The sequence below is a fragment of the Vicugna pacos genome, chromosome 13 (assembly GCF_048564905.1).
Source record: "Vicugna pacos chromosome 13, VicPac4, whole genome shotgun sequence".
In the NCBI taxonomy this organism is placed as follows: domain Eukaryota; kingdom Metazoa; phylum Chordata; class Mammalia; order Artiodactyla; family Camelidae; genus Vicugna; species Vicugna pacos.
Window position 1 is genome coordinate 55,722,510 of NC_132999.1, and position 11,520 is coordinate 55,734,029.

An 11,520-nucleotide genomic window follows, 5' to 3' on the forward strand; every position below is an offset into this window, starting at 1 on the left:
AAGGAAAATCTGAGCACTGCCTGCAGCCTGATAAAGAAGGTCACCCCACCCCCAAGCCAGAGGCGTGCGGGGCCCCAGAGTTGGCTGGGGCGAGATAAGGTTATTAATTTACCAGTCGAGCCCTATTCAGTGGTTCTCATACTTAATTGCAATCAAGCGGGCTGGAGGCTGCGGGAGGGATAGGAGGGAGGGAGCCACCCCCAGGACTGGGGCCTGGGGCTGTAGTGATGGGATGCAGCAAGCAGGAGGGTATCTCAGGGACATCTCCTGAGCCTTGGGCGTGGCAGAGGGCTGCTGGGTGGGGTGTCACCCCAGCTGGGTTAGGTCCCCACTATGCATATGGACCCAGCATCAGATAAACGGGGTTCCAGTCCCAGCTCTGTCCCCCAGGCGAGTTACCAAACCAGCCTGAGCCTCCTCCATGTGTTCATCTGAAAGGGGATCATAATAACCCATCTTAAATGGTTACTGAGAGATTAAATGAGCTCATCCACACAGAGCAGGGGACACAGCACTTCCCTGGGCCCAGGGTCAATAAACATGAGCCCACGGTATTTCTGAGTCAAGAACAGAATGCAAGGTGCTGTTTTTTAAATAACCACCTCCACAAAATGCTCATTTGATGGCTCTGAAGGGAGGCTGGTGCCTTTAAGACAGCAATCGATCCAGCCCTCGGCCAGGCCAAGGAAGAATATCAATCCTTGGGCACATTAGGAGCAGGATTGATGGGGAGCTTGGAGGCATGAGGAATGAAGGCGGTGGGGACCAGACCCTGACCAGCCAGGCCCCACAGGCTGCTCCCTGCAGTGAGGCTCAGAGGAGGAAACTACAGGACCCTCGGACCCACACCATGACTCCTGGACCTTTTCCCAAAGGAGCAGCTAGGATCCAAAGCCCCTAAACACACACACACACACACACACATCCCAGGGGGACAGCAGCTCACAAACTCAATCCAGTTACACTAGTGTTTACAAAGCACCCACTGTGTGCGGGGCCCTGGAGCTGGGGAGGTGACTGATGTAGACCCTGCTCTCAAGGAGCTCACAGTCCACACTGGGAAACAGACTTAGAATAGGAAATCGTGGCTCGGGTGATGAGTGCTGAGAGCCCAGGGGCTGCAGGAGCCCAGAGGAGGGGCACACGCCCAGGTTAATGGCCACCTCGGCTAAGCCCTGGAGGTGGGCGGTAGGCAAGGAGAGAGGGAAGCGTGTTCTGGTTGGGGGAACAGCATGAGAAAGGGCCAGAGGCAAGAAAGAGGGACCAGCAGCCATCCTGCAGGAGGCAAGGGAAAGGGGTCCCTGTGAGCAATAAGGAAGGGTGAAAGCATTAAAGGCATTTGAAGAGTCAGTTCGAGACCTTCTGCTGGGAGCGGGGCATGGATGGGAGAGCGAGTGAGAGGGCAGAGGGGGCTGATGTCCTGGGCTCCAGGAAGGCACTAAGCAACCCCAGATTCTCTGGGGTCCGGACCTACACTGGGAACCCACAGAGCAGAATGCTGTCCTTGATCCCTAGGGCTGCCCCCGTAGCTGACTCTCCACCCATAAGGCAAGGCCCCTCCTTCCCTTGGCCTTGAGTGGAAGTGCGGAGAAGGAACGAAATTGACTTAAATCTAGTCAGCGCCAACTATGAGCAAAGAGCTGCATTTCCTTTCATCACTAGAAAATTCCTCTCTACTAACTTGGCTGTGTGACCTTGGACTAGCCACAGTCCCTCTCTGGGCTTCAGTTTCCATGGTACAAAATGCCATGGTAGGTACTGCTATCCATTAAGGGTTCATCCAGTGCCAGCATTCTAAATAGTCCAAAGACTATTTGGCTTACTGGGCTGTGTGACCTTAGGTAAGTGTCCCAGACTCTGGGCTTCACGTTCTTCTGCAGAATGGAGATAGTAACCCCCATCTGGCCACAAATGGTGGGCACACAGTGAGACAGCTTACGCAAAGCACCCAGCACGTCCTGGGCACACAGAGGCCCCTTCCTACGTCTGTGTGGTTGATGGTACTTCCTGGCAAGAAGCTGACCCTCCTCCAGGCCAGACTAGCTGCGGCCCGGCAGAGGGAATGGGGCTGCAGCAAAGAACAGGGCGGCAGATACGCACACCGGCGCCGGCTGTTTGTTCAGGCATTCCGTTTGGAATGAATCTCCTTTTATCCCCGCAAGTGAAGTCTCCCAGGCTGGGCAGCTCGTTGGAGGTGAGTGTCTGCAGTGGCTTGGGCCCCCATTTATCACGCAGGCATTTGATGGAATATTCCTCCTGGAGGAATTGCGCTCCCAGACACTCCTCACGCTCCGCCAGGGTCTTTGAAACTTAACAGGAGGTTCTTTAAAGGGACAGGAGAGGCGTGCTGCATCCCAATATGTGGCTTTTGAACACGTCAATATTAATAGAGGTCACCTTTCCGGGGGACACAGGGCCCTTCCCAGGAATAAATCACCAGCTGGCGCCAACGGCCAACCAATCCGTTTTGCTCAAGTTTCCCTTTCCATCCTCCGCTGGTGCCAGGGGGCTAGAGGGGTGGAGGAGGGGGAGGCAGACATAGCTGCACCTGCTTTCCTGGGCCTTGGAGGGGAGAATCCTGTCTGAAAGAGGCCTGGATTGGTCATCCGTCATACTGTCCCTGCTGCCACTACCAGGTTCAGGATCGCAGGGTTTCAGCGCAGGATAACAATAAGCTTTACGGAGGGTTTATGGGAGTGAGGCACCAGGCTCAGGGCTCAGGGTGCAGCCTCTCGGTTCATTCTTATAGCTCTCTGGGGAAACTGAGGCCCAGAGATGTTAGGGACCTTCCTCGAAGTCCCACAATCAGTAAGGGACTAGCTTGATCCTCAAACTCCATCTCACCCCAGTCCAAATTCTAACCTTAACCAGAGAGGAGAGGCAAGAGGCTGGTGCCCATGTGACCACATAACCCAGCCTTCTGGAGAAAAGCTATGAAATCTGGAGGCAGCTTGCCTTGAAAAACACACCCTGGGCTTTTCAAGCAGACAGTCCTGGTTTCAATCCCTGCTCTGCTATGTCCTGGCTGTGTGGCCTTGGACAAATGACTTGACCACTCTGAGCCTCAGTTTGAAAACATACTCTCAGCGTTAGCCTGAAAACACTGCCTCTCCTGCAGGGCCTCTGCACAGTCATGGGAAGGGGGCTATAGGGTCTGCGTGACTGTCACCCCTCATTGTCCCAGGCCCCTCTGAATTTTTTTCCCAAGACTTCACTGTGTACAATAATGCAGGCACATAACAGCCTGCCCTGCGACAGTCCTGCCATATTCAGAACTCTTAACCAATGCTCAGACGTGTAATGTTTTATGTTTCTGTCGCTTCTCAGTTACTGATTGCTTTATCAATAGTGCTGCTTGTGTGAATCCCATGATTTATCTGATTCTGCCCCCACTTCCCCATGTGGCTCTGGGCAAGTCATTCATCCTCCTGGATCACAGAGCACAGGAGCTGGGAGGGAGGGACCTCAGAGATCATCAATCCAGGCCTTTCATTATATCAGTAAGAACCACAGCAACAACCCAAACCACCTAAGAAGCTTACGGTAGACCAGTACTCTGGTGCCCACCCCTGGCCACGCCCTCTGCCCTGGCCTCCTTGTATTTCTGACCTCATAGAGGCCCCTCCCATATTGACCCTGGGTTGGGCCACATGACTTGCTTTGGCCAATGGGATATGCACAAGCTGGAGCCAGTGGATGTTCTCCGGGTGCTTGCTCTTTGGGGCTTTTTCTCTTGGAACACCCTCTCATGGAATGCCACCTTGAGACTCCCAAGCAGTAAGGAAGCCCAGGCTGTGGAGAAGAACCTAGAAGCCCCAGCAGAGAATCTTCGCTGAGCTCCCAACCCACAGCCAGCCCCCACCGACAACCCCGTGAGTGACACCACCCTGGATGCCCCAGGCCAGCCAAGCCCACACTGGCTGCAGCTGCACAAATGACCCAGGCAACAACAGTGACCATCCCAGTTGGCCTGGGACTCTCTGGTTTTAGCACTGAAAAGTCCCATTTCCCAGGAACATGCCTCTTCCCACCCCCACCCCCACCCCAGTCACGCTACCAAAACAGACAGATCAGAAGAACCAACTCATCAACTCATAGAGTCATGAAAAATAGTAAACAATTATTGTTAAACCTCTCAGTTTGGAGGTGTTTTGTTTTGTAGCAACAGATGGCTAACTGAATTGTGCGCCTAGTATGTGCCAAACACTGGACTCGACCTTTGAGATGAGAAGTTCTAACCTTCACAACAGTCCTTTTAAGACGGTTTTATTATGCAACAAGTGAAAGACATGTGGCTCAGACAGGTCAAGTGATATTTCAAGGTCAGGCACTCAGAGCTAGGGTTCCAACCCCAGTCTAACTCCAGCACCGAAGCAACACAAAAGCCCAAGTGTTATTACTGCTATTTAGCAAATCGGAGTAACAGTTCAGAAAGATCTGACTTTCCCAAGGCCACATGGCAAGTTAGTACACGGGGCTACCTCTGACATCCTGAGTTTAATAATACAGATATCTGTATCAGTCATCTAGGCCATAGCATCGCTGTGTAACTGTTGCAGAAAAGTGTGTTACAGCTCAGTTGTGACAGCAACCTGGATCCAGCCAAGAGACCAAGCAGCACTCGGAGAGTTGGAGAGCTCAGGTTTATTACCCCGGTGGGCCCAAAAGAGTTAACACTCCAAGCTGTGGACCCCCTCTGTAGGTTTACACAGGCTTTTATAGGCTGCCAATTTACACTTTGCAACATCATATGCAAATAAGTTATAAAAATGTTGACTAATTAGGAACAAGCTTTGTAGAAATGGACCAATCAGGAAGGAGAGAAATAACCAATCAGGAATGAGCTCCATGCAAATGAAGTACTACAAACGGGCCAATCAGGAGTTAGCTCAGGGAAACAATAGAATTTTAGGGGTAAGTTCCACTTTTCTAGAAGTAAGCCGTTTCAGAGGCAAAAAGTGAGAGCCGCTGGGCCAGGGAACCGGATGGTGCTGGCAGGAGAGTAGTGGTCCTGCCGGTCTTTTTCATGGGGCTTCCCACCTCATAACAACCATTAAAAACTCAGTGGCTTAAAACAGGCATTTATTTAGCTGAGTCCGTGGGTCAGCTGAGTGGCTCTGGTTTGGGCTGGGCTCCTATGTCTGAGGTTTGGCTGTTGGCTGATCCACCGGGGCTACTTATCTCCTCTCCGTGTATCTCCCATCCTCCAACAGGCTAGCCCGGACTTGTTCTCACGACAAAGCAAAAGCGCATGAGCAAACAAGGGGAAACGTACAAGGCCTAGGCTTGGATGTGGTGCGGCATCGCTGCTGCCACATTCCCACCTGGCCACGGCGATCGTGAGGCCAGACCAGGTCCAAGAGATGGGGAAGTAGACTCTGCCTATTGAGTGAGAGCAGCTGCAAGGTCTTATTGCAAAGGATAAAGGTACAAGAGAGACTGGAAAACTGAGATTGTTAATGCAATCAATTCAACACACTAGCGTCTCTACCATGTCCCAGGCAGTGTGCTGGATGTGTTATACTTGTTATTTACTTCTTGAACCATTCCTAGAATTTAATTAAATGCTATTATTAGACCCCATAATCCAGTTGGAGGAAACTGAGTCAGGTGATAATTAAGCAACTAGCCCTGGGTCATACAGCAAGTAAGTGCCAGAGGCAGATTTCAAGGCCAGGTCCATTTTGTCCTTAACCACTGAGCCGCCACACCAGCACAACCAGCTTCCCACAGCCGGCTCCAGCCCTGACATTCTGGAGGACAAGAGACTGGGCTCTCTCAAGGCTCCCACCAGAGTCGGCCGTTTCTTCCCCAGCCAGAAGTTTCTGCTGATGCGGCGGGAAGTCCTGCTCACAGAGATGAAAGCTGTTTGCCAGGCGAGGCAGCTCTGCTGACAAAGGACAGGCTTCCTTTCTAGTTGGTCCTCCGGGAGAGGAGTAGGTGGGAACCACCGGAGGTGAAGGAAAGGGTTCAGTATGCAGCTGGTCCCCAGGCATGCAGATGAGGGCTAGGGAGCCCACAAGCTTCGCCTGGATCAGCAGGGGTCCAAAGCAGCACAGAGTTAGGGGACAGAGGCTGCCTGAGCTACTAAAGCAACAGAGAAGATCCAGGCCAATGGCTTCTGGTACAGATGGGGAAACTGAGGCCCAAAGAGGAGCCAAGACCTTGGGACACACAGCCAGATGGAGGCCACCTAGACACCAGACACTCCTGCCTGCTGGTCACCCAGCTCACCCCTGCATCATGTCGGGGACCTCCCTATGGACTCCCAATGAGAAGGGGGCCCAGTGAAGGCAGGGGTCTCACATTGCCTGGTCCTCAGGTCCCTGAGGAAAGTCAGGCCTCAGGGTATTCGGGGGCCCAATGAGCTATTTCTGTGTCTTTCCTTCAAGGAGATTCAGCGAACACGGACTGATCAGCAAACACCATTTATTACGCCCGCTGCTTCTGGAGCTCCGTTCTGTGAGACAGATAGCGCTCCTTATCTCAGCCTAGAGAGCGGGGCAGGGGAAGGCCGGGGATGACGATCCCCGCTCTAACGATAAGGATTTGGAAGCGCTGGCTTCCGCAGCTGTGAGCCAACAGCACCGGGGGCACACGTGGCGTCTACAAAGGGAATTTTACAAAGTGGGGCCCCTGGCCGCGTAGAGGACGCAGCGGACACACACCCTGGATGCTGTGCAGTACAGGCCTGGCTTCTGCCCGCAAATCCCTGGGTAACCCTGAGCAAGTTGGGCGACCTCTCTGGGCCTCCTCCCCATTGATTCAAGTAGGGTATGGATGCGATTAGGGATTTTCAAAGTGGATCCCTTGGGACCACAGTGTTCCTGGGATGGCTGGGGAATTGTGAAGGCAAGATGGTAGAGGAACGAGGGTTGGGGAGTGGAGCTCCGGCCCTGACCCCCAGCTGCTTCCAGACTAGACTCACTTTTATCTGCTTGATGTTCTGGGAGTCAACGTAAGATGTCATTTCAACAAAGGATTTCACTCCTTTCAAGGCATCTTGAAAGCCTAGACTAGATGAGTCGTGAAGGCCCTTCTGGGAGTCGAAAGGGATGAGGATGGGCGGGGGAGGTGGGGAGACGAGACTAGGGACCACATGATGGGGGAGGGGGCGTCAGGACTAAGAGGATACAGCCTTGCCTGACAGAGCTCCCCACATCCACCCATTTCTCCACCTCTTCCCACCCAGTGCCTCCCCTATGCCTTCCTCCCTTGAAAAACGTGTTACCTGCCTCCCATCGGGTGGTCTGGCCCCAGTGACAGGGAGGATGGGACAGAGGAAGGAAAGCTGGCCCAGAGGTTTTGCTGCAGAGGCAGAAAGTGTGAGCCAGCCGACAGACAGCTGTAGCAGGAAAGAGGTCCGGCTGCTAAGCCCAACCCACTCTTCCTGCTGTGTGACCCAGGGCATGTGTCTTCACCTCTCTGAGCCTCCATTTCCTTCCCCTATGAAATGAAGAGAGTATAGTGCCTCTCCTATAGAATTGTGACGCTCAAATAAGATGTCACAGTGCTCAGCACAGAGTCTGGAACAGAACAGGTGCACAATAAGAAGGACAAAAAATAACAGAAGCCCAAATGTGGTTTTTGACTCCAGACCATTGGCAAAGCAGGGTACTCCCAAGTCCCCGTGGCTTGGGGAGGGGAGAGGGATTGACCAGTGGGGTCAGAGATATTGGACACCTCTTGAGTAACTCTGCAAATCCTCTCCCCACTTCCCACTCCCCATCCCTTCTCCAGCCTCTGCTGCAGGCTTCCAGAAGCTTCTATGCAGAGGCCACTTCCCAGCTCTGAGGATGCTGACCTCTTGCTTCTTTCCCCTTCTCTGAAGCTGCAGTGGGACTCATGTGCACTGCAGGAGTTGGGGGGAGTGAACACCCCTGGGGCCACCTCAACCAGCGGGGGACGGGAACAAGTTGTAACTGTTTCTCCCTCTGCCCCCAGGAGGACAGTTCAGAGACGCGTTTCCTACCTCTTCTCAGAAGGTTCCAGCAAGACAGAATACCAGCCCTCCATGCCAAAATCTAATTTGATAAATCTTGCGTTCATCTCTATTCTATTCCCCTGGTCCTTGGGATCAATCCTAAATCAACTACCCGGACCCAGCTTTGTCTGAGAGTCTGCTTCCTGGTGGGGGACCCAAGCGGAGACAGCTGTGCTCCAGGCGAGGGGTCTCTGCAGTCATGAGCCTGCTGGCACTGCTCGGAAGGCTTCAGGGAGCCTCTTAGGGTTACCCCAGGGTCCACTGTCAACCACCAGCCCCCACGTGGCTGCAGGAGATGGGGAGCTGAGCTGGGAGTGCCAGCTGAATGTCTCCCCAACAAGTTCAAGAGTTCATCACTGTCCCTGGAAAGGATTCCACCGGCATGGGGGAGGGGGGGAGGGAAGGAAGGTCTGAGGCAAGTGCTTCTTATGTCTCAGGGAGCCCGTGCCCTCCCCCCTCCAGCGGCCCACACTCAGCAGGAAGGTATGGAAGCTGATGGAAACTTGCATCAAAACCCTGAGTCAGCTTCCTCTGGAGGCACCACAGGATCAGAAGCACCAGGACCACAGCCCAAGCACGAGAGGGACAGAGAAAGAGAAGGGCAGGGGGCGCTGCGGCCCCGCGAGTCAGGCCAGCTGAGTCCTGCTCTGCCACCTCCATGCTGTGACCTGGGGCAGGTGACTTCAATCTCTGAGCATTCCCCCCCCCCCATCAGGTTTCATGAGGATCAAATGAAGTTAAGGGTGTGAAGGATTCGGATGGTGCCCAGGTCATAGAAAACACTCAGTGATTTTGGCTAAGGTTATGTGTGGGTTTTTGTACTCTGCTTTCTCTGCAGGATCGGGGGAATCTGGGGCCAAACCTGAACGCACCCAATCTCATCTCAACTACAGGGTCAGGGGAGGCACTATTATACCCATTTTCTAGATATGAAGCCCAAGACTCAGAGAGAACAATAGATTTGTCCCAAACCACGTAGCTGGTAGCAGGCAGATCTGGGATTTCACCCAAGTCTGTGTGACCTCAGAGCCCATCACCTAAAAACCAAAGCAGATTTAGCTCTGTCACCATCCCTTCTCTCTCACACGGTTCCTTTAAGGGAATCCCCATGGGAAGTACTCCTGGGGCTCACAGTTCCTCAGGCTGACACTCACAGACCCCTGGCCTCTTCCCTAATCCCATCATCTCCAAACCCTGGCCCCATCCCCCAGAGGGCCTGGTCAGGTCTAGAATTCTAAAGTAGGAACCACACCTCCTGGTCACACCCCTGATGGAATGGGATGAGCAAAGCCAGATGAGATCCAACCCCAAGGTGCCCCTTTACTGGTTGTGTGACCTGGGGTAAGTGACTTCACCTCTCTGAGCCTCAGTTTCCTCAACTGCAAAAAGTGAATTGTCACGGGGGCTGATCTGAGGTTCACTGAGACAGCATAGAGAGTACACAGCAGGTGCTTAGGACTCCACGGGAACGGGCCGCTTATGGGGTGGGAGGAGGCTGTGTTCCCAAGCCCACCATGGAAGGATCTAGCATCCAAGGCTCCCGTGAAGTTTCATCCACTACCAGAAGCCTCAAGAGGTGGTCATGCGACTCCACAGGCAGAGCTGAGGTCAAGGCCAGGGGACCCAAGACTTAGTCACCATGGCAGAACACTGGCCCATGCACGTGCCAGTGGGGCGCTCAGCCCTCCCCAGGTGAAGGGCAGGTCACCGCAGCAAGGAGCAGGGAAGGGGAGGGGGAGCTGATCCTGAACATCCTTCCCTCTCTTAATCAACCCTGAGGGCTCAAAGCATTTCCACCCCACTCTTACCACCAACACCCCTCCCAGCCCCTGCTGCCCATGGGAGGAATGGTCGGGAGCAGGAATTTGGGAATTGGACTGCCTGGGTTCAAAGTCTCACCTTAACTATTCCCAGCTATGTAACCTTGGTTTAAAGAAAAAAATTCCTTGTCTACCTGAGCCTCAGTTTCTTCAACTCTTTAAGTCAGTTTTAAGAAAATAAATGAGCTAATACATATAAATCTGTTAGAATAGGGTCTGGCACATTGAAAGTGCTCAATAAATTCCAGCTGTTCTGATTTGGGGTTCTAACCAAGGTTCCCCACAGAGTCCTCCTTCATGCACTAGCACCCCCACAGCACCCCAACGCACCCCAACGCACCCCAACGCATCCCACCCTCAGTCCAGGCAACCGCGCTGTCTCGACTTCTAACACAAGGCAGATGACATAGAAGAAGGAGGGAAGGTATAAAAGCGAGGATTCCCACCCCAGACCAGCTAAGCAATCCCTGGGCTAAGCGTGAGGGTATCAGAGAGGAGAAGCAGCAGCTGGATTCTGGCGGAAACTCCATAAAGATACGGAATCCCAAGACAAAAAGGCCCCATCTGCCGCTCCCAAGTCCCTGCATTGACACAGAATAAGAGTAGAAGAAATGTTTGCCTGCAGGGTCCAGCCAGAGGGCCTGAGCTTGCTGTCTGCCGGGTCCCCACATCGCAGAGGGAGAATGTTCCTTACCCCAACGGCCATAGGCTGGGAGAGCCTGCAGGATCAGGAGTGGGGTGGGGACAGGCAGTGACTAAATGATTCAAGAACTAACTGCACAAGAACATCCCAAGCGGCGAAAGAGGCAGGGGGCATGGGGAGCCTGAGCCACAGAGATTAGATTTCTGCCCCTGGTCCGAATGGAAAGTTGAAATAAAAATTAAGCTCAGCTTTAGAGCAATAAAAAGGGCTGCATTTTTTTCACATTGCAGTTGATGGATGAGCTGTGTGCCAAAGGCAAATACATGTAAAAAATTGAAAACACTGTGTTTTCAGGTCCCCTGCTACAAGTCAAGTAACACGGCCGTGGACAACTTTATATCTCTTTATTGAATGGTCCTCGTCTCCCATCATTTGAGGATGGATTCCTGGAAGTAAAATGGCTGGGAGTCAAAGGCTACTAACTGCCAGAGGCTTTTAACACAATATAGGAGCACTCTCTTCCAGAAAGCTCGGACCAATTTCTGCTCCACCAGCCAGGGATAAACAGCCTGTCTCACTCCACACTCTCCCACATCAAGGAACATCATTTGGTCCACCTTTGCCAATTTGTTGGGCCAAAAATGAGAGTCTCACTGTTTCCATTTGCATCCTTCAGTTACTAGGACGAGGTGCTACAGTGTGTTTTGGGAAACTCGGAAGTGTTAGGATGACAAAACCCTTGTTAAGCGTACGTGTGTATAAGATGCCCACAACAGTGAGCTGGCTCTCCTCTCCTGGGGACGCTCCCTCCCCATCGGCGAGCACCATCCTGGTGCGTGGCTGCCCTGATCCTCAGTTTCCTCATCCATTGTGAATGCACCAAGGCAGCAATGGCTGAGGGCCTGAGAAGGCCTAGAAGGGCCTGGAAAGTTTCCAAAAATGGATCAGAAGTGAGAGATCAGGGAGAGTCACTCCCCTTGGGAACCAGGAAACAAATGTCACAACAGCTCCAGTGACTGAGCACGAATGCTGGGGAAACTGAGGCTCAAAGACATTGAGCGAAAGTCCGCCGC

At 53.0% G+C, this 11,520-nt stretch overlaps 1 long non-coding RNA gene across 1 annotated transcript; it reads left to right on the top strand.

The window, feature by feature from the left end:
* The first annotated feature begins 3,681 nt into the window (after positions 1–3,681).
* LOC140700971 (uncharacterized) lies at positions 3,682–8,106 on the top strand. Its single transcript, XR_012079737.1, has 4 exons — positions 3,682–3,872; positions 4,523–4,642; positions 5,214–5,427; positions 7,945–8,106. It is a non-coding gene; the product is annotated as an uncharacterized lncRNA (long non-coding RNA).
* Positions 8,107–11,520: the final 3,414 nt, after the last annotated feature.